Below are 25509 nucleotides of genomic sequence, written 5' to 3'. Positions count from 1 at the left end.
ATAAATGTTGACATAAATAATGAATTAAATAAATATTGAAATAAACAGATGTTTAGTCTGTGTAAGTCAAGGGTAACATATTTTTCTTTGGCTATGCTCAGCCATTTGTTTTCCCATTCATTGTTCATTATATCTATGTTACATCACTTAATCTCTGATTATAATGTTCTTCTTATTGCAATTCTCTAGCTCATTATTGCTCCTGTGCTTACAGTTCCCCACCAGTAATATAATCAACATTCATAGTTCATCTTACTCTGATGGCTTACCTGATGATTTAACAGATATAATGTTAAATTATAAGTGACTTTGAGAAGCTGAAGACCAAACTTGTCGTTACTACTGGGTGTTGAACGTTAGGTTGCTGCATGTTAAAGTAATGCTTAGACCTCTAGGCCACTGATATAGTTTTCAAGCATGATCGCCCATCTGTTGCCGTGACGTTTTCTCACGTGTATTTGTACCTTTACGCACACAATGCACATTAAAGCGGCATGCAGCTTTTACGCAATGTTGTTTGGTGGGTCGCCTTGTATTCTGTGGATACGACAATATTAATAACTATTGTACTTTAAATTCCTCTGACAAGTTTTAACACGTGTACGTAGTGAGGTGTCTTTAACAATATCTTTGAATTGCTATAATACAATTCCCCCTTTAATTTGGAATCTTTGTGAACAAGGAGAAACACAGAGCACTTCTATCTTTGAGCAGATCATCACATGCTAAATAAATATTCTGGAAATGGACAATAATGAGTGTTAAAGTTGTAGCTGGCCAACAACTGAAAACGGGTGTTTCGAACCTGTCATTGTTGTTAAATCCATCTCCAGCCTTTCTCCATCTTTAGTTGGAGGAAGAGTGGAGAAAAACTAAATTATATCCGAGTGGATTCCAAGTTTTGATCTTTTTACACTGTATTCCCACTTCTTATACCTTCTACATTCAACACATTAAGTTATTTTGACTGTAGAAGCCCAATTGTAAAGATTTGAATGAAATCTCCACAGGTGTTTTTAGCTCAAGGGGTAAAGAGATGTCTATCAACGTGAAGATCCAAAGCAACGAGGCTATGGTGGCTGTGCTGTAAAAATCTGAAAATTCATTATTCCTGTATTTATTTTTGTTTTATTCATGCATTTATTTATTTATACTTATGTCATGTTCGGTCCTTCATAATTAAAACCATATATGTAAATGAAAACCCTTGAGGACATTTTCTTTATGCACTCGCACGTATCAAAATGATTTATGCAAACATGTTTTTATTTGTTCACAAAATGTGATGCGGAGCTACAGATCTTCCTAAATATTCAAAAAGGAAAACCTATTTGTTTAAATAATGTTCACACATTTATAGATATCATGAATAGAATGTATTATTCATAACGTTTTCACACACAGAAATGGTGATACATAGCTCCAAGACATTTGACCCTCTATTGACTCCATACCAAAATAAGGATGATTTAGCCAATGTGTAAAAATAACCTTTTTAAGTGAGAGCTACTTGTTTAAACGTCTTTTACCTGCATCAGTCCTTATGGGATGATTACATGAGAAGAATTGTAAAGTGCAATATCTTACATCTCCAGTAGGGGTCACTGCTCAATAACAGTTGTACACCTAACCCTAACCCTGACGAGAAAGCAACCAGGGATATTTACCTTTCGGTTCTGTAGGTTTCGTTTATTACTTGATTGTTTTATTACGTCACTATCGAGTCTTCTCATGGCCGGTTAGCTCAGTTGGTTAGAGCGTCGTGCTAATAACGCGAAGGTCGCGGGTTCGATACCCGTACTGGCCACTGTATGTTTTCTCTCACACGTAGCGTTAGTCAAATTTGACCAGAGTATCAAACGGGGTGGATAAGAAAGCAAATGAAATGAGCAAGTAACTGCAAATAAGTCTCTATCTAAACAGGGTTACAATTATTTCCACAATTGAAAAATTACATTTACAATAGAAACAAATGCATAATAAAGAAAGAATAAAATAGAAACACTAAACTAAACACAATAATAACTAAATATATTGCTTAACACAGAAATGTGTAAATGTTGACATAAATAATGAATTAAATACATATTGAAATAAACAGATGTTTAGTCTGTGTAAGTCAAGGGTAACATGTTTTTCTTTGGCTATGCTCAGCCATTTGTTTCCCCATTCATTGTTCATTATATCTATGTTACATCACTTAATCTCTGATTATAATGTTCTTCTTGCAATTCTCTTGCTCATTATTGCTCCTGTGCTTACAGTTCCCCACCAGTAATATAATCAACAATCGTAGTTCATCTTACTCTGATGGCTTACCTGATGATTTAACAGATATAACATCAAATTATAAGTGACTTTGAGAAGCTGAAGACCAAACTTGTCGTTACTACTGGGTGTTGAACGTTAGGTTGCTGCATGTTAAAGTAATGCTTAGACCTCTAGGCCACTGATATAGTTTTCAAGCATGATCGCCCATCTGTTGCCGTGACGTTTTCTCACGTGTATTTGTACCTTTACGCACACAATGCACATTAAAGCGGCATGCAGCTTTTACGCAATGTTGTTTGGTGGGTCGCCTTGTATTCTGTGGATACGACAATATTAATAACTATTGTACTTTAAATTCCTCTGACAAGTTTTAACACGTGTACGTAGTGAGGTGTCTTTAACAATATCTTTGAATTGCTATAATACAAATCCCCCTTTAATTTGGAATCTTTGTGAACAAGGAGAAACACAGAGCACTTCTATCTTTGAGCAGATCACCACATGCTAAATACATATTCTGGAAATGGACAATAATGAGTGTTAATAAAGTTGTAGCTGGCCAACAACTGAAAACGGGTGTTTCGAACCCTGTCATTGTTGTTAAATCCATCTCCAGCCTTTCTCCATCTTTAGTTGGAGGAAGAGTGGAGAAAAACTAAATTATATCCGAGTGGATTCCAAGTTTTGATCTTTTTACACTGTATTCCCACTTCTTATACCTTCTACATTCAACACATTAAGTTCTTTTGACTGTAGAAGCCCAATTGTAAAGATTTTAATGAAAACAGGTGGTTTTAGCTCAAGGGGTAAAGAGATGTCTATCAACGTGAAGATCCAAAGCAACGAGGCTATGGTGGCTGTGCTGTAAAAATCTGAAATTCATTATTCCTGTATTTATTTTGTTTTATTCATGCATTTATTTATTTATACTTATGTCATGTTCGGTCCTCCATAATTAAAACCATATGTGTAAATGAAAACCCTTGAGGACATGTTCTTTATGCACTCGCACGTATCAAAATGATTTATGCAAACATGTTTTTATTTGTTCACAAAATGTGATGCGGAGCTACAGATCTTCCTAAAGATTCAAAAAGGAAAACCTATTTGTTTAAATAATGTTCACACATTCATAGATATCATGAATAGAATGTATTATTCATAACGTTTTCACACACAGAAATGGTGATACATAGCTCCAAGACATTTGACCCTCTATTGACTCCATACCAAAATAAGGATGATTTAGCCAATGTGTAAAAATAACCTTTTTATGTGAGAGCTACTTGTTTAAAACGTCTTTTACCTACATCAGTCCTTATGGGATGATTACATGAGAAGAATTTTAAAGTGCAATATCTTACATCTCCAGTAGGGGTCACTGCTCAATAACAGTTGTACACCTAACCCTAACCCTGAGGAGAAAGCAACCAGGGATATTTACCTTTCGGTTCTGTAGGTTTCGTTTATTACTTGATTGTTTTATTACGTCACTACTGAGTCCTCTCATGGCCGGTTAGCTCAGTTGGTTAGAGCGTCGTGCTAATAACGCGAAGGTCGCGGGTTCGATACCCGTACTGGCCACTGTATGTTTTCTCTCACACGTAGAATTAGTCAAATTTGACCAGAGTATCAAACGGGGAGGGAAAAAAAGCAAATGAAATGAGTAAGTAACTGCAAATAAGTATCTATCTAAATACGGAATAATTATTTCCACAATTGAAAAAGGACATTTACAATAGAAACAAATGCATAATTGTCACGGCTGCTGCTGCTGTCTGCTCGTTAACCTGTCTAGGATTGTTTTCAGCTGTGTATGTTATATGTATATGAGATGCGCCGTTGCCCGGACGCCATTGGATGCCAGTTTCCTGTCCCTCCTCCGGTAGGCGTGACCGAAGATCTGGATTGGAGCAGGTCGGGCCCGACTCACCAATCCCTGCCCACACCTTCCGGGGACTCTTACAAGAGTGTGTGCATCTCAGTTAGACGGGAGAGGTCTGAATCTGTGTCAGACGGCTCTCGGTGCTCTCCTTATGTTCTGTGTAGCTCTGTGCTAGTTCTGATACAGTGGTTAGTTAGGGTGTGTATTCTGTGATTTGTGACGGCGTCGAACTTGTGCGCGACGCCTCACTATTTTAGCCTTAAGTGCTCATAGTGCGCTATGACTGTGATAATATGTGGCCTTCGTTTTGTGTAGCGTTATTTTGAACAGATGGCTGGTTTTAAGAGCCTGTATTTTTGGTTATATCATCTTTATTTTGAGTTTATTATTAAAATCAACCTCTTACCAAGAACACCTGGTTTCGTGTTGCTTCCCTTTTACCCTAAGCGAGCTGGGGACGTAACAATAATAAAGAAAGAATAAAATAAAATAGAAACACTAAACTAAATACAATAATAACTAAATATATTAATTAACACAGAAATGTATAAATGTTGACATAAATAATGAATTAAATACATATTGAAATAAACAGATGTTTAGTCTGTGTAAGTCAAGGGTAACATATTTTTTCTTTGGCTATGCTCAGCCATTTGTTTTCCCATTCATTGTTCATTATATCTATGTTACATCACTTAATCTCTGATTATAATGTTCTTCTTATTGCAATTCTCTAGCTCATTATTGCTCCCGTGCTTACAGTTCCCCACCAGTAATATAATCAACATTCATAGTTCATCTTACTCTGATGGCTTACTTGATGATTTAACAGATATAACGTTAAATTATAAGTGACTTTGAGAAGCTGAAGACCAAACTTGTCGTTACTACTGGGTGTTGAACGTTAGGTTGCTGCATGTTAAAGTAATGCTTAGACCTCTAGGCCACTGATATAGTTTTCAAGCATGATCGCCCATCTGTTGCCGTGACGTTTTCTCACGTGTATTTGTACCTTTACGCACACAATGCACATTAAAGCGGCATGCAGCTTTTACGCAATGTTGTTTGGTGGGTCGCCTTGTATTCTGTGGATACGACAATATTAATAACTATTGTACTTTAAATTCCTCTGACCAGTTTTAACACGTGTACGTAGTGAGGTGTCTTTAACAATATCTTTGAATTGCTATAATACAATTCCCCCTTTAATTTAGAATCTTTGTGAACAAGGAGAAACACAGAGCACTTCTATCTTTGAGCAGATCATCACATGCTAAATAAATATTCTGGAAATGGACAATAATGAGTGTTAAAGTTGTAGCTGGCCAAAAACTGAAAACGGGTGTTTCGAACCTTGTCATTGTTGTTAAATCCATCTCCAGCCTTTCTCCATCTTTAGTTGGAGGAAGAGTGGAGAAAAACTAAATTATATCCGAGTGGATTCCAAGTTTTGATCTTTTTACACTGTATTCCCACTTCTTATACCTTCTACATTCAACACATTAAGTTCTTTTGACTGTAGAAGCCCAATTGTAAAGATTTTAATGAAATCTCTACAGCTGGTTTTAGCTCAAGGGGTAAAGAGATGTCTATCAACGTGAAGATCCAAAGCAACGAGGCTATGGTGGCTGTGCTGTAAAAATCTGAAATTCATTATTCCTGTATTTATTTTTGTTTTATTCATGCATTTATTTATTTATACTTATGTCATGTTCGGTCCTCCATAATTAAAACCATATGTGTAAATGAAAACCCTTGAGGACATGTTCTTTATGCACTCGCACGTATCAAAATGATTTATGCAAACATGTTTTTATTTGTTCACAAAATGTGATGCGGAGCTACAGATCTTCCTAAAGATTCAAAAAGGAAAACCTATTTGTTTAAATAATGTTCACACATTTATAGATATCATGAATATAATGTATTATTCATAACGTTTTCACACACAGAAATGGTGATACATAGCTCCAAGACATTTGACCCTCTATTGACGCGATACCAAAATAAGGATGATTTAGCCAATGTGTAAAAATAACCTTTTTAAGTGAGAGCTACTTGTTTAAAGGTCTTTTACCTACATCAGTCCTTATGGGATGATTACATGAGAAGAATTGTAAAGTGCAATATCTTACATCTCCAGTAGGGGTCACTGCTCAATAACAGTTGTACACCTAACCCTAACCCTGAGGAGAAAGCAACCAGGGATATTTACCTTTCGGTTCTGTAGGTTTCGTTTATTACTTGATTGTTTTATTACGTCACTACCGAGTCTTCTCATGGCCGGTTAGCTCAGTTGGTTAGAGCGTCGTGCTAATAACGCGAAGGTCGCGGGTTCGATACCCGTACTGGCCACTGTATGTTTTCTCTCACACGTAGAATTAGTCAAATTTGCGGGGTGGATAAAAACGCAAATGAAATGAGCAAGTAACTGCAAATAAGTCTCTATCTAAACAGGTTACAATTATTTCCACAATTGAAAAATTACATTTACAATAGAAACAAATGCATAATGAATAAAATAGAAACACTAAACTAAATACAATAATAACTAAATATATTGCTTAACACAGAAATTATAAATGTTGACATAAATAATGAATTAAATAAATATTGAAATAAACAGATGTTTAGTCTGTGTAAGTCAAGGGTAACATGTTTTTCTTTGGCTATGCTCAGCCATTTGTTTTCCCATTCATTGTTCATTATATCTATGTTACATCACTTAATCTCTGATTATAATGTTCTTCTTACAGCAATTCTCTAGCTCATTATTGCTCCTGTGCTTACAGTTCCCCACCAGTAATATAATCAACATTCGTAGTTTATCTTACTCTGATGGCTTACCTGATGATTTAACAGATATAATGTCAAATTATAAGTGACTTTGAGAAGCTGAAGACCAAACTTGTCGTTACTACTGGGCAGAGGTGGGACCAAGTCATTGTTTTGCAAGTCCGAGTCAAGTCTCAAGTCTTTGCGCTCAAGTCCGAGTCAAGTCTCAAGTCATTGTTTTGCAAGTCCAAGTCAAGTCTCAAGTCAGGATGGGCCAGTTCAAGTCAAGTCAAGTCCTAAACTTTGACAAAACGAGTCATAAACAAGTCATTATGTGTTTTTCACCAAATGTAATGACATCGATCAACAGAATAATACTTAATAATCAAATTGCTCTTTATTAGTCACATTAATAATTTAATAATCCATTTTCTCTCTGCTGGTAAAGTAACGTGTGTTTTTCTAATTTAAGAGGGATCAGTAAGGTAAGGCTACCGTGACGGTTTGATTCAGAAGGAGTTTAATGGATAAGATCCCTGATGTTGAGGTAACCAGAATGTTTATTTCTACTGTGTACAACATGTTATAAGGGACCCACAATCTATCTTTATGCAAGGGATAATGTGCAGCGAGGCGGTCTCTATGGGGAAAAGAACACCTGAATCTAGATCCCTCTGCAGGTGGTACTTTAAGTATATTTTGATGCTAATACTTTTGTACTTTTACTTGTAACATTTTGAATGCAGGACTTTTTATTGTACAGGGTTCCTGCAGGTTTCGCCAACTCAAATTTAAGACTTTTTAACACCTTTTTAAGACCACTTTGAATAGAATTTAAGACCTATTTCACGGCAATAAAGTATGAAGGAAAATGTATATAAAGAAGAAATACGTCCCATAATCACTTACAAAGTAAATGTATTCATGTTCAACATAAGAACAGTGACTGAACACAACAGCGTAACAGTACAGAACTGTGTTAGCGTGTTAGACAAAAAGTGTGTGTATGTGTGTGCGTCTGTGTGTGCTTGAGTGTGTGTGTGTGTGTGTGTTAGGGTTGTGCAATTAATCATATTTTAATCGCAATTACGATTTTGGCCTGCCACAATTACGAAAACAACATAATCGTAAAAAACGATTATTTTGCTTTGCTAGGTTGTGACAGTGCACTACAACATATTTGATCTAATTAATTTTTTAGTAATGTATCATTTATTTAATTAATTGTTGTATTGGTTTTTCAGTTGAATTATACGTTCAGGGTAATCAACAGTTAAAAAGATACTGTTCAAATTATTATCTGTTTTAAAGTTCAATAAATGGATGTTTTCAAAGTCAATGAATAATCATATTTAATAATCGTGATATTAATTATTGACCAACATAATCTTGATTATTGCCATAATCGAGCAGCCCTAGTGTGTGTGTGTGTGTGTGTGTGTGTGTGTGTGTGTGTGTGTGTGTGTGTCTCTGAGAGAGAGTGACAAGAGCTATATTCAGAGCTCTGCTGCCTTGGCTACACTATTTCATCGTTGCTGTTGTATGATTGGTGTTTAGCTACGGTATTTAGCGTCTACAGCACCTCCGCTTTTAGGGTTGACGTAGACCCAAACTTAGCCCGGAGGTCCCCCGGTGTTGTTGCGGGAGCTGCTGCATTAGCTGCTGCTGCACTAGCTAACGCTCCACTAGCTAACGCTACATTAGCTGCTGCTGCACTAGCTAACGCTCCACTAGCTAACGCTACATTAGCTGCTGCTGCACTAGCTAACGCTCCACTAGCTAACGCTGCACTAGCAAAACAAACGCTAATTTATTTTTGCAAAAGGTGCAGCGGGCTTCAAACACGTTCCCTCCACTGGTTTCAACAAAGCACTAAATTAGATGTTTTCCAACCAAATACGGTTGAACTTACACTTCCCCATATTTATTTGTAAGTAGATTCGAAGATAGGCTACATGAGCTGAAGCTTGGTTGCTAGGTTACTAGCTGGGTGTTCTCCAACAAGGGGCCGGGGGAAACAAAGTTAGTGATTACTGGTTCCATGTTGATTTAATTCAATACAAATTGTTGGGGGGAACTGAAAGGCTATTACCGTACTGGTTACTTTGCAGCCCGGACATTTCCCCCAAAACACATTTAGACGCTATCGCAACATAGAAGTACCTTTCAAATCCGATATTTTTTAAGACCTTCTGAATCATATTTAAGACCTTTTTAAGGCCTTCAATTCTGATTATCAAATGTAAGACTTTTTAAGACTTGTTAAGACCCCGCGGGAACCCTGATTGTAACTTTTTTTAATTGTCTGAACTTCTCCCACCTCTGACAATCAATCCTGAGTGTTTACCCTGCTCTGAAGGTTATTTTCATTTTACAAATCCTGCACTCAGCTTTGCTTTCTCCAATATCATTGAAAAGCAGCCAGATGCTGCTTATTTTTTCGGTTTTCGCTCATTTCTTGACTTTTTTCCGACGCGCTTGCATTTAAATCCGGCTCCCCGTCTCCCCGTCGCTCTGCACATGCTGTGCCCCCACCCTTCTTTCACATAATGGTATGATCCTAGTGTGTCCTCGCATATGATTGGCCGCATGGTGGCCCAGCTAAATAAAGACCCGCCCCTGCCTGCAAGGATTCTCAGCAAGAGTAGGAGCGGCTGAAGATTCTGCTTTCCCCGACGGGAGTCTGCTCTTCTAGCGGTAGCTCGCGATCGGCGTGTTGGAGACCTCTGAATTAAAGTAGCAAGTCACCTCAAGTTAGAAGGCTCAAGTCCAAGTCAAGTCCCGAGTCATTGGTGTTCAAGTCCAAGTCGAGTCGCAAGTCTTTTGTGATGTTGTCAAGTCGAGTCTCAAGTCATAAAATGTGTGACTCGAGTCTGACTCGAGTCCAAGTCATGTGACTCGAGTCCACACCTCTGCTACTGGGTGTTGAACGTTAGGTTGCTGCATGTTAAAGTAATGCTTAGACCTCTAGGCCACTAATATAGTTTTCAAGCATGATCGCCCATCTGTTGCCGTGACGTTTTCTCACGTGTATTTGTACCTTTACGCACACAATGCACATTAAAGCGGCATGCAGCTTTTACGCAATGTTGTTTGGTGGGTCGCCTTGTATTCTGTGGATACGACAATATTAATAACTATTGTACTTTAAATTCCTCTGACAAGTTTTAACACGTGTACGTAGTGAGGTGTCTTTAACAATATCTTTGAATTGCTATAATACAAATCCCCCTTTAATTTTGAATCTTTGTGAACAAGGAGAAACACAGAGCACTTCTATCTTTGAGCAGATCATCACATGCTAAATAAATATTCTGGAAATGGACAATAATGAGTGTTAATACAGTTGTAGCTGGCCAAAAACTGAAAACGGGTGTTTCGAACCCTGTCATTGTTGTTAAATCCATCTCCAGCCTTTCTCCATCTTTAGTTGGAGGAAGAGTGGAGAAAAACTAAATTATATCCGAGTGGATTCCAAGTTTTGATCTTTTTACACTGTATTCCCACTTCTTATACCTTCTACATTCAACACATTAAGTTCTTTTGACTGTAGAAGCCCAATTGTAAAGATTTTAATGAAATCTCTACAGCTGGTTTTAGCTCAAGGGGTAAAGAGATGTCTATCAACGTGAAGATCCAAAGCAACGAGGCTATGGTGACTGTGCTGTAAAAATCTGAAATTCATTATTCCTGTATTTATTTTGTTTTATTCATGCATTTATTTATTTATACTTATGTTATGTTCGGTCCTTCATAATTAAAACCATATATGTAAATGAAAACCCTTGAGGACATGTTCTTTATGCACTCGCATGTATCAAAATGATTTATGCAAACATGTTTTTATTTGTTCACAAAATGTGATGCGGAGCTACAGATCTTCCTAAAGATTCAAAAAGGAAAACCTATTTGTTTAAATAATGTTCACACATTTATAGATATCATGAATAGAATGTATTATTCATAACGTTTTCACACACAGAAATGGTGATACATAGCTCCAAGACATTTGACCCTCTATTGACTCCATACCAAAATAAGAATGATTTAGCCAATGTGTAAAAATAACCTTTTTATGTGAGAGCTACTTGTTTAAACGTCTTTTACCTACATCAGTCCTTATGGGATGATTACATGAGAATAATTTTAAAGTGCAATATCTTACATCTCCAGTAGGGGTCACTGCTCAATAACAGTTGTACACCTAACCCTAACCCTGAGGAGAAAGCAACCAGGGATATTTACCTTTCGGTTCTGTAGGTTTCGTTTATTACTTGATTGTTTTATTACGTCACTACCGAGTCTTCTCATGGCCGGTTAGCTCAGTTGGTTAGAGCGTCGTGCTAATAACGCGAAGGTCGCGGGTTCGATACCCGTACTGGCCACTGTATGTTTTCTCTCACACGTAGAATTAGTCAAATTTGACCAGAGTATCAAACGGGGAGGGAAAAAAAGCAAATAAAATGAGTAAGTAACTGCAAATAAGTCTCTATCTAAACAGGGTTACAATTATTTCCACAATTGAAAAATTACATTTACAATAGAAACAAATGCATAATAAAGAAAGAATAAAATAGAAACACTAAACTAAATACAATAATAACTAAATATATGACTTAACACAGAAATGTGTAAATGTTGACATAAATAATGAATTAAATAAATATTGAAATAAACAGATGTTTAGTCTGTGTAAGTCAAGGGTAACATGTTTTTCTTTGGCTATGCTCAGCCATTTGTTTCCCATTCATTGTTCATTATATCTATGTTAAATCACTTAATCTCTGATTATAATGTTCTTCTTGCAATTCTCTTGCTCATTATTGCTCCTGTGCTTACAGTTCCCCACCAGAAATATAATCGACATTCGTAGTTCATCTTACTCTGATGGCTTACCTGATGATTTAACAGATATAATGTAAAATTACAAGTGAGTTTGAGAAGCTGAAGACCAAACTTGTCGTTACTACTGGGTGTTGAACGTTAGGTTGCTGCATGTTAAAGTAATGCTTAGACCTCTAGGCCACTGATATAGTTTTCAAGCATGATCGCCCATCTGTTGCCGTGACGTTTTCTCACGTGTATTTGTACCTTTACGCACACAATGCACATTAAAGCGGCATGCAGCTTTTACGCAATGTTGTTTGGTGGGTCGCCTTGTATTCTGTGGATACGACAACATTAATAACTATTGTACTTTAAATTCCTCTGACAAGTTTTAACACGTGTACGTAGTGAGGTGCCTTTAACAATATCTTTGAATTGCTATAATACAGTTCCCCCTTTAAATTGGAATCTTTGTGAACAAGGAGAAACACAGAGCACTTCTATCTTTGAGCAGATCATCACATGCTAAATACATATTCTGGAAATGGACAATAATGAGTGTTAATAAAGTTGTAGCTGGCCAACAACTGAAAACGGGTGTTTTGAACCCTGTCATTGTTGTTAAATCCATCTCCAGCCTTTCTCCATCTTTAGTTGGAGGAAGAGTGGAGAAAAACTAAATTATATCCGAGTGGATTCCAAGTTTTGATCTTTTTACACTGTATTCCCACTTCTTATACCTTCTACATTCAACACATTAAGTTCTTTTGACTGTAGAAGCCCAATTGTAAAGATTTTAATGAAAACAGGTGGTTTTAGCTCAAGGGGTAAAGAGATGTCTGTCAACGTGAAGATCCAAAGCAACGAGGCTATGGTGACTGTGCTGTAAAAATCTGAAATTCATTATTCCTGTATTTATTTTGTTTTATTCATGCATTTATTTATTTAGACTTATGTTATGTTCGGTCCTTCATAATTAAAACCATATGTGTAAATGAAAACCCTTGAGGACATGTTCTTTATGCACTCGCATGTATCAAAATGATTTATGCAAACATGTTTTTATTTGTTCACAAAATGTGATGCGGAGCTACAGATCTTCCTAAAGATTCAAAAAGGAAAACCTATTTGTTTAAATAATGTTCACACATTCATAGATATCATGAATAGAATGTATTATTCATAACGTTTTCACACACAGAAATGGTGATACATAGCTCCAAGACATTTGACCCTCTATTGACTCCATACCAAAATAAGAATGATTTAGCCAATGTGTAAAAATAACCTTTTTATGTGAGAGCTACTTGTTTAAACGTCTTTTACCTACATCAGTCCTTATGGGATGATTACATGAGAAGAATTTTAAAGTGCAATATCTTACATCTCCAGTAGGGGTCACTGCTCAATAACAGTTGTACACCTAACCCTAACCCTGACGAGAAAGCAACCAGGGATATTTACCTTTCGGTTCTGTAGGTTTCGTTTATTACTTGATTGTTTTATTACGTCACTACCGAGTCTTCTCATGGCCGGTTAGCTCAGTTGGTTAGAGCGTCGTGCTAATAACGCGAAGGTCGCGGGTTCGATACCCGTACTGGCCACTGTATGTTTTCTCTCACACGTAGCGTTAGTCAAATTTGACCAGACTATCAAACGGGGTGGATAAAAACGCAAATGAAATGAGCAAGTAACTGCAAATAAGTCTCTATCTAAACAGGGTTACAATTATTTCCACAATTGAAAAATTACATTTACAATAGAAACAAATGCATAATAAAGTAAGAATAAAATAGAAACACTAAACTAAATACAATAATAACTAAATATATGACTTAACACAGAAATGTGTAAATGTTGACATAAATAATGAATTAAATAAATATTGAAATAAACAGATGTTTAGTCTGTGTAAGTCAAGGGTAACATGTTTTTCTTTGGCTATGCTCAGCCATTTGTTTTCCCATTCATTGTTCATTATATCTATGTTAAATCACTTAATCTCTGATTATAATGTTCTTCTTGCAATTCTCTTGCTCATTATTGCTCCTGTGCTTACAGTTCCCCACCAGAAATATAATCGACATTCGTAGTTCATCTTACTCTGATGGCTTACTTGATGATTTAACAGATATAATGTAAAATTACAAGTGAGTTTGAGAAGCTGAAGACCAAACTTGTCGTTACTACTGGGTGTTGAACGTTAGGTTGCTGCATGTTAAAGTAATGCTTAGACCTCTAGGCCACTGATATAGTTTTCAAGCATGATCGCCCATCTGTTGCCGTGACGTTTTCTCACGTGTATTTGTACCTTTACGCACACAATGCACATTAAAGCGGCATGCAGCTTTTACGCAATGTTGTTTGGTGGGTCGCCTTGTATTCTGTGGATACGACAACATTAATAACTATTGTACTTTAAATTCCTCTGACAAGTTTTAACACGTGTACGTAGTGAGGTGCCTTTAACAATATCTTTGAATTGCTATAATACAGTTCCCCCTTTAAATTGGAATCTTTGTGAACAAGGAGAAACACAGAGCACTTCTATCTTTGAGCAGATCATCACATGCTAAATAAATATTCTGGAAATGGACAATAATGAGTGTTAATAAAGTTGTAGCTGGCCAACAACTGAAAACGGGTGTTTTGAACCCTGTCATTGTTGTTAAATCCATCTCCAGCCTTTCTCCATCTTTAGTTGGAGGAAGAGTGGAGAAAAACTAAATTATATCCGAATGGATTCCAAGTTTTGATCTTTTTACACTGTATTCCCACTTCTTATAGCTTCTACATTCAACACATTAAGTTCTTTTGACTGTAGAAGCCCAATTGTAAAGATTTTAATGAAATCTCTACAGCTGGTTTTAGCTCAAGGGGTAAAGAGATGTCTATCAACGTGAAGATCCAAAGCAACGAGGCTATGGTGGCTGTGCTGTAAAAATCTGAAATTCATTATTCCTGTATTTATTTTTGTTTTATTCATGCATTTATTTATTTATACTTATGTTATGTTCGGTCCTTCATAATTAAAACCATATGTGTAAATGAAAACCCTTGAGGACATGTTCTTTATGCACTCGCACGTATCAAAATGATTTATGCAAACATGTTTTTATTTGTTCACAAAATGTGATGCGGAGCTACAGATCTTCCTAAAGATTCAAAAAGGAAAACCTATTTGTTTAAATAATGTTCACACATTCATAGATATCATGAATAGAATGTATTATTCATAACGTTTTCACACACAGAAATGGTGATACATAGCTCCAAGACATTTGACCCTCTATTGACTCCATACCAAAATAAGGATGATTTAGCCAATGTGTAAAAATAACCTTTTTATGTGAGAGCTACTTGTTTAAAGGTCTTTTACCTACATCAGTCCTTATGGGATGATTACATGAGAAGAATTGTAAAGTGCAATATCTTACATCTCCAGTAGGGGTCACTGCTCAATAACAGTTGAACACCTAACCCTAACCCTGAGGAGAAAGCAACCAGGGATATTTACCTTTCGGTTCTGTAGGTTTCGTTTATTACTTGATTGTTTTATTACGTCACTATCGAGTCTTCTCATGGCCGGTTAGCTCAGTTGGTTAGAGCGTCGTGCTAATAACGCGAAGGTCGCGGGTTCGATACCCGTACTGGCCACTGTATGTTTTCTCTCACACGTAGAATTAGTCAAATTTGACCAGAGTATCAAACGGGGTGGATAAGAAAGCAAATGAAATGAGCAAGTAACTGCAAATAAGTATCTATCTAAACAGGGTTACAATTATTTCCACAATTGAAAAATGACATTTACAATAGAAACAAATGCATAATAAAGAAAGAATAAAATAGAAACACTAAACTAAATACAATAATAACTAAATATATTGCTTAACACAGAAATGTGTAAATCTTGACATAAATAATGAATTAAATACATATTGAAATAAACAGATGTTTAGTCTGTGTAAGTCAAGGGTAACATATTTTTCTTTGGCTATGCTCAGCCATTTGTTTTCCCATTCATTGTTCATTATATCTATGTTACATCACTTAATCTCTGATTATAATGTTCTTCTTATTGCAATTCTCTAGCTCATTATTGCTCCTGTGCTTACAGTTCCCCACCAGAAATATAATCAACATTCATAGTTCATCTTACTCTGATGGCTTACCTGATGATTTAACAGATATAACATCAAATTATAAGTGACTTTGAGAAGCTGAAGACCAAACTTGTCGTTACTACTGGGTGTTGAACGTTAGGTTGCTGCATGTTAAAGTAATGCTTAGACCTCTAGGCCACTGATATAGTTTTCAAGCATGATCGCCCATCTGTTGCCGTGACGTTTTCTCACGTGTATTTGTACCTTTACGCACACAATGCACATTAAAGCGGCATGCAGCTTTTACGAAATGTTGTTTGGTGGGTCGCCTTGTATTCTGTGGATACGACAACATTAATAACTATTGTACTTTAAATTCCTCTGACCAGTTTTAACACGTGTACGTAGTGAGGTGTCTTTAACAATATCTTTGAATTGCTATAATACAAATCCCCCTTTAATTTGGAATCTTTGTGAACAAGGAGAAACACAGAGCACTTCTATCTTTGAGCAGATCATCACATGCTAAATAAATATTCTGGAAATGGACAATAATGAGTGTTAATACAGTTGTAGCTGGCCAACAACTGAAAACGGGTGTTTCGAACCCTGTCATTGTTGTTAAATCCATCTCCAGCCTTTCTCCATCTTTAGTTGGAGGAAGAGTGGAGAAAAACTAAATTATATCCGAGTGGATTCCAAGTTTTGATCTTTTTACACTGTATTCCCACTTCTTATACCTTCTACATTCAACACATTAAGTTCTTTTGACTGTAGAAGCCCAATTGTAAAGATTTTAATGAAATCTCTACAGCTGGTTTTTAGCTCAAGGGGTAAAGAGATGTCTATCAACGTGAAGATCCAAAGCAACGAGGCTATGGTGGCTGTGCTGTAAAAATCTGAAATTCATTATTCCTGTATTTATTTTTGTTTTATTCATGCATTTATTTATTTATACTTATGTCATGTTCAGTCCTTCATAATTAAAACCATATGTGTAAATGAAAACCCTTGAGGACATGTTCTTTATGCACTCGCACGTATCAAAATGATTTATGCAAACATGTTTTTATTTGTTCACAAAATGTGATGCGGAGCTACAGATCTTCCTAAAGATTCAAAAAGGAAAACCTATTTGTTTAAATAATGTTCACACATTTATAGATATCATGAATAGAATGTATTATTCATAACGTTTTCACACACAGAAATGGTGATACATAGCTCCAAGACATTTGACCCTCTGTTGACTCCATACCAAAATAAGGATGATTTAGCCAATGTGTGAAAATAACCTTTTTATGTGAGAGCTACTTGTTTAAACGTCTTTTACCTACATCAGTCCTTATGGGATGATTACATGAGAAGAATTTTAAAGTGCAATATCTTACATCTCCAGTAGGGGTCACTGCTCAATAACAGTTGTACACCTAACCCTAACCCTGACGAGAAAGCAACCAGGGATATTTACCTTTCGGTTCTGTAGGTTTTGTTTATTACTTAAGTGTTTTATTACGTCACTACTGAGTCCTCTCATGGCCGGTTAGCTCAGTTTGTTAGAGCGTCGTGCTAATAACGCGAAGGTCGCGGGTTCGATACCCGTACTGGCCACTGTATGTTTTCTCTCACAAGTAGAATTAGTCAAATTTGACCAGACTATCAAACGGGGTGGATAAGAAAGCAAATGAAATAAGTAAGTAACTGCAAATAAGTCTCTATCTAAACAGGGTTACAATTATTTCCACAATTGAAAAATGACATTTACAATAGAAACAAATGTATAATAAAGAAAGAATAAAATAGAAACACTAAACTAAATACAATAATAACTAAATATATGACTTAACACAGAAATGTGTAAATGTTGACATAAATAATGAATTAAATAAATATTGAAATAAACAGATGTTTAGTCTGTGTAAGTCAAGGGTAACATATTTTTTTTTGGCTATGCTCAGCCATTTGTTTCCCATTCATTGTTCATTATATCTATGTTAAATCACTTAATCTCTGATTATAATGTTCTTCTTGCAATTCTCTAGCTCATTATTGCTCCTGTGCTTACAGTTCCCCACCAGAAATATAATCAACATTCATAGTTCATCTTACTCTGATGGCTTACCTGATGATTTAACAGATATAATGTCAAATTATAAGTGACTTTGAGAAGCTGAAGACCAAACTTGTCGTTACTACTGGGTGTTGAACGTTAGGTTGCTGCATGTTAAAGTAATGCTTAGACTTCTAGGCCACTAATATAGTTTTCAAGCATGATCGCCCATCTGTTGCCGTGACGTTTTCTCACGTGTATTTGTACCTTTACGCACACAATGCACATTAAAGCGGCATGCAGCTTTTACGCAATGTTGTTTGGTGGGTCGCCTTGTATTCTGTGGATACGACAACATTAATAACTATTTTACTTTAAATTCCTCTGACAAGTTTTAACACGTGTACGTAGTGAGGTGTCTTTAACAATATCTTTGAATTGCTATAATACAAATCCCCCTTTCATTTTGAATCTTTGTGAACAAGGAGAAACACAGAGCACTTCTATCTTTGAGCAGATCATCACATGCTAAATACATATTCTGGAAATGGACAATAATGAGTGTTAAAGTTGTAGCTGGCCAACAACTGAAAACGGGTGTTTCGAACCCTGTCATTGTTGTTAAATCCATCTCCAGCCTTTCTCCATCTTTAGTTGGAGGAAGAGTGGAGAAAAACTAAATTATATCCGAGTGGATTCCAAGTTTTGATCTTTTTACACTGTATTCCCACTTCTTATACCTTCTACATTCAACACATTAAGTTCTTTTGACTGTAGAAGCCCAATTGTAAAGATTTTAATGAAATCTCTACAGGTGGTTTTAGCTCAAGGGGTAAAGAGATGTCTATCAACGTGAAGATCCAAAGCAACGAGGCTATGGTGGCTGTGCTGTAAAAATCTGAAATTCATTATTCCTGTATTTATTTTTGTTTTATTCATGCATTTATTTATTTATACTTATGTCATGTTCGGTCCTTCATAATTAAAACCATATATGTAAAAGAAAACCCTTGAGAACATGTTCTTTATGCACTCGCACGTATCAAAATGATTTATGCAAACATGTTTTTATTAGTTCGCAAAATGTGATGCGGAGCTACAGATCTTCCTAAAGATTCGAAAAGGAAAACCCATTTGTTTAAATAATGTTCACACATTCATAGATATCATGAATAGAATGTATTATTCATAACGTTTTCACACACAGAAATGGTGATACATAGCTCCAAGACATTTGACCCTCTATTGACTCCATACCAAAATAAGGATGATTTAGCCAATGTGTAAAAATAACCTTTTTATGTGAGAGCTACTTGTTTAAAGGTCTTTTACCTACATCAGTCCTTATGGGATGATTACATGAGAAGAATTGTAAAGTGCAATATCTTACATCTCCAGTAGGGGTCACTGCTCAATAACAGTTGTACACCTAACCCTAACCCTGAGGAGATAGCAACCAGGGATATTTACCTTTCGGTTCTGTAGGTTTCGTTTATTACTTGATTGTTTTATTACGTCACTACCGAGTCTTCTCATGGCCGGTTAGCTCAGTTGGTTAGAGCGTCGTGCTAATAACGCGAAGGTCGCGGGTTCGATACCCGTACTGGCCACTGTATGTTTTCTCTCACACGTAGAATTAGTCAAATTTGCGGGGTGGATAAAAACGCAAATGAAATGAGCAAGTAACTGCAAATAAGTCTCTATCTAAACAGGGTTACAATTATTTCCACAATTGAAAAATTACATTTACAATAGAAACAAATGCATAATGAATAAAATAGAAACACTAAACTAAATACAATAATAACTAAATATATTGCTTAACACAGAAATTATAAATGTTGACATAAATAATGAATTAAATAAATATTGAAATAAACAGATGTTTAGTCTGTGTAAGTCAAGGGTAACATGTTTTTCTTTGGCTATGCTCAGCCATTTGTTTTCCCATTCATTGTTCATTATATCTATGTTACATCACTTAATCTCTGATTATAATGTTCTTCTTACAGCAATTCTCTAGCTCATTATTGCTCCTGTGCTTACAGTTCCCCACCAGTAATATAATCAACATTCGTAGTTTATCTTACTCTGATGGCTTACCTGATGATTTAACAGATATAATGTCAAATTATAAGTGACTTTGAGAAGCTGAAGACCAAACTTGTCGTTACTACTGGGCAGAGGTGGGACCAAGTCATTGTTTTGCAAGTCCGAGTCAAGTCTCAAGTCTTTGCGCTCAAGTCCGAGTCAAGTCTCAAGTCATTGTTTTGCAAGTCCGAGTCAAGTCTCAAGTCTTTGCGCTCAAGTCCGAGTCAAGTCTCAAGTCATTGTTTTGCAAGTCCGAGTCAAGTCTCAAGTCTTTGCGCTCAAGTCCAAGTCAAGTCTCAAGTCAGGATGGGCCAGTTCAAGTCAAGTCCTAAACTTTGACAAAACGAGTCATAAACAAGTCATTATGTGTTTTTCACCAAATGTAATGACATCGATCAACAGAATAATACTTAATAATCAAATTGCTCTTTATTAGTCACATTAATAATTTAATAATCCATTTTCTCTCTGCTGGTAAAGTAACGTGTGTTTTTCTAATTTAAGAGGGATCAGTAAGGTAAGGCTACCGTGACGGTTTGATTCAGAAGGAGTTTAATGGATAAGATCCCTGATGTTGAGGTAACCAGAATGTTTATTTCTACTGTGTACAACATGTTATAAGGGACCCACAATCTATCTTTATGCAAGGGATAATGTGCAGCGAGGCGGTCTCTATGGGGAAAAGAACACCTGAATCTAGATCCCTCTGCAGGTGGTACTTTAAGTATATATTGATGCTAATACTTTTGTACTTTTACTTGTAACATTTTGAATGCAGGACTTTTTATTGTACAGGGTTCCTGCAGGTTTCGCCAACTCAAATTTAAGACTTTTTAACACCTTTTTAAGACCACTTTGAATAGAATTTAAGACCTATTTCACGGCAATAAAGTATGAAGGAAAATGTATATAAAGAAGAAATACGTCCCATAATCACTTACAAAGTAAATGTATTCATGTTCAACATAAGAACAGTGACTGAACACAACAGCGTAACAGTACAGAACTGTGTTAGTGTGTTAGACAAAAAGTGTGTGTATGTGTGTGCGTCTGTGTGTGCTTGAGTGTGTGTGTGTGTGTGTGTTAGGGCTGTGCAATTAATCATATTTTAATCGCAATTACGATTTTGGCCTGCCACAATTACGAAAACAACATAATCGTAAAAAACGATTATTTTGCTTTGCTAGGTTGTGACAGTGCACTACAACATATTTGATCTAATTAATTTTTTAGTAATGTATCATTTATTTAATTAATTGTTGTATTGGTTTTTCAGTTGAATTATACGTTCAGGGTAATCAACAGTTAAAAAGATACTGTTCAAATTATTATCTGTTTTAAAGTTCAATAAATGGATGTTTTCAAAGTCAATGAATAATCATATTTAATAATCGTGATATTAATTATTGACCAACATAATCTTAATTATTGCCATAATCGAGCAGCCCTAGTGTGTGTGTGTGTGTGTGTGTGTGTGTGTGTGTGTGTGTGTGTGTGTGTGTGTGTGTGTGTGTGTGTGTGTGTGTGTGTGTGTGTGTGTGTGTGTCTCTGAGAGAGAGTGACAAGAGCTATATTCAGAGCTCTGCTGCCTTGGCTACACTATTTCATCGTTGCTGTTGTATGATTGGTGTTTAGCTACGGTATTTAGCGTCTACAGCACCTCCGCTTTTAGGGTTGACGTAGACCCAAACTTAGCCCGGAGGTCCCCCGGTGTTGTTGCGGGAGCTGCTGCACTAGCTAGTAGCTAACGCTGCATTAGCTGCTGCTGCACTAGCTAACGCTGCATTAGCTGCTGCTGCACTAGCTAACGCTACACTAGCTGCTGCTGCACTAGCTAACGCTACATTAGCAAAACAAACGCTAATTTATTTTGCAAAAGGTGCAGCGGGCTTCAAACACGTTCCCTCCACTGGTTTCAACCAAGCACTAAATTAGATGTTTTCCAACCAAATACGGTTGAACTTACACTTCCCCATATTTATTTGTAAGTAGATTCGAAGATAGGCTACATGAGCTGAAGCTTGGTTGCTAGGTTACTAGCTGGGTGTTCTCCAACAAGGGGCCGGGGGAAACAAAGTTAGTGATTACTGGTTCCATGTTGATTTAATTCAATACAAATTGTTGGGGGGAACTGAAAGGCTATTACCGTACTGGTTACTTTGCAGCCCGGACATTTCCCCCAAAACACATTTAGACGCTATCGCAACATAGAAGTACCTTTCAAATCCGATAATTTTTAAGACCTTCTGAATCATATTTAAGACCTTTTTAAGGCCTTCAATTCTGATTATCAAATGTAAGACTTTTTAAGACTTGTTAAGACCCCGCGGGAACCCTGATTGTAACTTTTTTTAATTGTCTGAACTTCTCCCACCTCTGACAATCAATCCTGAGTGTTTACCCTGCTCTGAAGGTTATTTTCATTTGACAAATCCTGCACTCAGCTTTGCTTTCTCCAATATCATTGAAAAGCAGCCAGATGCTGCTTCTTTTTTCGGTTTTCGCTCATTTCTTGACTTTTTTCCGACGCGCTTGCATTTAAATCCGGCTCCCCGTCTCCCCGTCGCTCTGCACATGCTGTGCCCCCACCCTTCTTTCACATAATGGTATGATCCTAGTGTGTCCTCGCATATGATTGTCCGCATGGTGGCCCAGCTAAATAAAGACCCGCCCCTGCCTGCAAGGATTCTCAGCAAGAGTAGGAGCGGCTGAAGAGTCTGCTTTCCCCGACGGGAGTCTGCTCTTCTAGCGGTAGCTCGCGATCGGCGTGTTGGAGACCTCTGAATTAAAGTAGCAAGTCACCTCAAGTTAGAAGGCTCAAGTCCAAGTCAAGTCCCGAGTCATTGGTGTTCAAGTCCAAGTCGAGTCGCAAGTCTTTTGTGATGTTGTCAAGTCGAGTCTCAAGTCATAAAATGTGTGACTCGAGTCTGACTCGAGTCCACACCTCTGCTACTGGGTGTTGAACGTTAGGTTGCTGCATGTTAAAGTAATGCTTAGACCTCTAGGCCACTAATATAGTTTTCAAGCATGATCGCCCATCTGTTGCCGTGACGTTTTCTCACGTGTATTTGTACCTTTACGCACACAATGCACATTAAAGCGGCATGCAGCTTTTACGCAATGTTGTTTGGTGGGTCGCCTTGTATTCTGTGGATACGACAACATTAATAACTATTGTACTTTAAATTCCTCTGACAAGTTTTAACACGTGTACGTAGTGAGGTGCCTTTAACAATATCTTTGAATTGCTATAATACAATTCTCCCTTTAATTTGGAATCTTTGTGAACAAGGAGAAACACAGAGCACTTCTATCTTTGAGCAGATCATCACATGCTAAATACATATTCTAGAAATGGACAATAATGAGTGTTAATACAGTTGTAGCTGGCCAAAAACTGAAAACGGGTGTTTCGAACCCTGTCATTGTTGTTAAATCCATCTCCAGCCTTTCTCCATCTTTAGTTGGAGGAAGAGTGGAGAAAAACTAAATTATATCCGAGTGGATTCCAAGTTTTGATCTTTTTACACTGTATTCCCACTTCTTATACCTTCTACATTCAACACATTAAGTTCTTTTGACTGGATAAGCCCAATTGTAAAGATTTTAATGAAAACAGGTGGTTTTAGCTCAAGGGGTAAAGAGATGTCTGTCAACGTGAAGATCCAAAGCAACGAGGCTATGGTGACTGTGCTGGAAAAATCTGAAATTCATTATTCCTGTATTTATTTTTGTTTTATTCATGCATTTATTTATTTATACTTATGTCATGTTCGGTCCTCCATAACTAAAACCATATGTGTAAATGAAAACCCTTGAGGACATGTTCTTTATGCACTCGCACGTATCAAAATGATTTATGCAAACATGTTTTTATTTGTTCGCAAAATGTGATGCGGAGCTACAGATCTTCCTAAAGATTCAAAAAGGAAAACCTATTTGTTTAAATAATGTTCACACATTTATAGATATCATGAATAGAATGTATTATTCATAACGTTTTCACACACAGAAATGGTGATACATAGCTCCAAGACATTTGACCCTCTATTGACTCCATACCAAAATAAGGATGATTTAGCCAATGTGTAAAAATAACCTTTTTATGTGAGAGCTACTTGTTTAAACGTCTTTTACCTGCATCAGTCCTTATGGGATGATTACATGAGAAGAATTTTAAAGTGCAATATCTTACACCTCCAGTAGGGGTCACTGCTCAATAACAGTTGTACACCTAACCCTAACCCTGACGAGATAGCAACCAGGGATATTTACCTTTCGGTTCTGTAGGTTTCGTTTATTACTTGATTGTTTTATTACGTCACTATCGAGTCTTCTCATGGCCGGTTAGCTCAGTTGGTTAGAGCGTCGTGCTAATAATGTGAAGATTGCGGGTTCGATACCCGTACTGGCCACTGTATGTTTTCTCTCACACGTAGCGTTGCTGTAAATAAGTGTCTATCTAAAGTTATTTAACGGGTTAAAAGTATTTCTACAAATGAAAACTTACATTTACAATAGAAATAAATGCATAATAAAGAAAGAATAAAATAAATAAAAACACTAAACTAAATACAATAATAACATGTATTGCAGAAATGTATGAATGTTGATATACATAATGAAATAAACAGATGTTTAGTCTGTGTAAGTCAAGGGTAACATGTTTTTTCTTTGGCTGTGCTCAGTCATTTGTTTCGTCATTCATTTTACATTATACCTATTTTAAATCACAGTCACCATAGGCTTGTTGGTTGCATGTGATCTGAGATGGAAGTGAACCAGTGACCTTCAGGTTGATAGACATCCATTTAACACTTGAGCTAAAGCCACCTAGAGAATTCAATATTAATCAATTAAGATCAATCAGGTTGTTCCCTTAACTTAGCCCTTCTGTCATGTTCGTTTCTCCCCCCTTACTCTGGTGATTAAACATTAACATTTTTACTCAAGTACAAGATCTGAGTACTTCTACTTTTACTCAAGTACAAGATCAGAGTACTTCTACTTTTACTCAAGTACAAGATCTGAGTACTTCTACTTTTACTCAAGTACAAGATCTGAGTACTTCTACTTTTACTCAAGTACAAGATCTGAGTACTTCTACTTTTACTCAAGTACAAGATCTGAGTACTTCTACTTTTACTCAAGTACAAGATCTGAGTACTTCTACTTTTACTCAAGTACAAGATCTGAGTACTTTTACTCAAGTACAAGATCTGAGTAGGCTACTTCTACTAAAATCAAAGCAAATCAAATCAAGTTTTATTTATACAGCACATTTTGAAAACGATTTTTGGTCGAGACAAAGTGCTGTACATATAATAATTACCTTACAGTAAGGACACTTTACAGTAAATACAGCAGCACAGTTTGTGCAGAATATCAGTATGAGAAAATGACACCCTCTGTCCTTAGACCCTCTGTCCTTAGACCCTCACGTCGTACAAGGAAAAACTTCCGGAGAAAAAACCCCCCACAGTTTAAAGGGAAAAATGGGAGAAACC

General features: G+C 36.6%; 9 non-coding genes across 9 annotated transcripts; all 9 read left to right on the top strand.

The window, feature by feature from the left end:
• Positions 1-1733: 1733 nt before the first annotated feature.
• On the top strand, positions 1734-1807 carry trnai-aau. The gene has a single exon. It is a non-coding gene; the product is annotated as a tRNA-Ile (tRNA).
• Positions 1808-3781: 1974 nt separating this feature from the next.
• trnai-aau lies at positions 3782-3855 on the top strand. The gene has a single exon. It is a non-coding gene; the product is annotated as a tRNA-Ile (tRNA).
• A 2582-nt stretch (positions 3856-6437) lies between these two features.
• Positions 6438-6511, top strand: trnai-aau. Its single transcript has one exon. It is a non-coding gene; the product is annotated as a tRNA-Ile (tRNA).
• Positions 6512-11242: 4731 nt separating this feature from the next.
• On the top strand, positions 11243-11316 carry trnai-aau. Its single transcript has one exon. It is a non-coding gene; the product is annotated as a tRNA-Ile (tRNA).
• A 1972-nt stretch (positions 11317-13288) lies between these two features.
• On the top strand, positions 13289-13362 carry trnai-aau. The gene has a single exon. It is a non-coding gene; the product is annotated as a tRNA-Ile (tRNA).
• A 1979-nt stretch (positions 13363-15341) lies between these two features.
• trnai-aau lies at positions 15342-15415 on the top strand. Its single transcript has one exon. It is a non-coding gene; the product is annotated as a tRNA-Ile (tRNA).
• A 1983-nt stretch (positions 15416-17398) lies between these two features.
• Positions 17399-17472, top strand: trnai-aau. The gene has a single exon. It is a non-coding gene; the product is annotated as a tRNA-Ile (tRNA).
• Positions 17473-19447: 1975 nt separating this feature from the next.
• trnai-aau lies at positions 19448-19521 on the top strand. The gene has a single exon. It is a non-coding gene; the product is annotated as a tRNA-Ile (tRNA).
• Positions 19522-24343: 4822 nt separating this feature from the next.
• trnai-aau lies at positions 24344-24417 on the top strand. Its single transcript has one exon. It is a non-coding gene; the product is annotated as a tRNA-Ile (tRNA).
• Positions 24418-25509: the final 1092 nt, after the last annotated feature.

Source organism: Gymnodraco acuticeps, unplaced genomic scaffold (genome assembly GCF_902827175.1).
Source record: "Gymnodraco acuticeps unplaced genomic scaffold, fGymAcu1.1, whole genome shotgun sequence".
In the NCBI taxonomy this organism is placed as follows: Eukaryota; Metazoa; Chordata; class Actinopteri; order Perciformes; family Bathydraconidae; genus Gymnodraco; species Gymnodraco acuticeps.
Note: the sequence above shows the minus strand (reverse complement) of the source record. Positions and strands in the feature narration are given on the sequence as shown.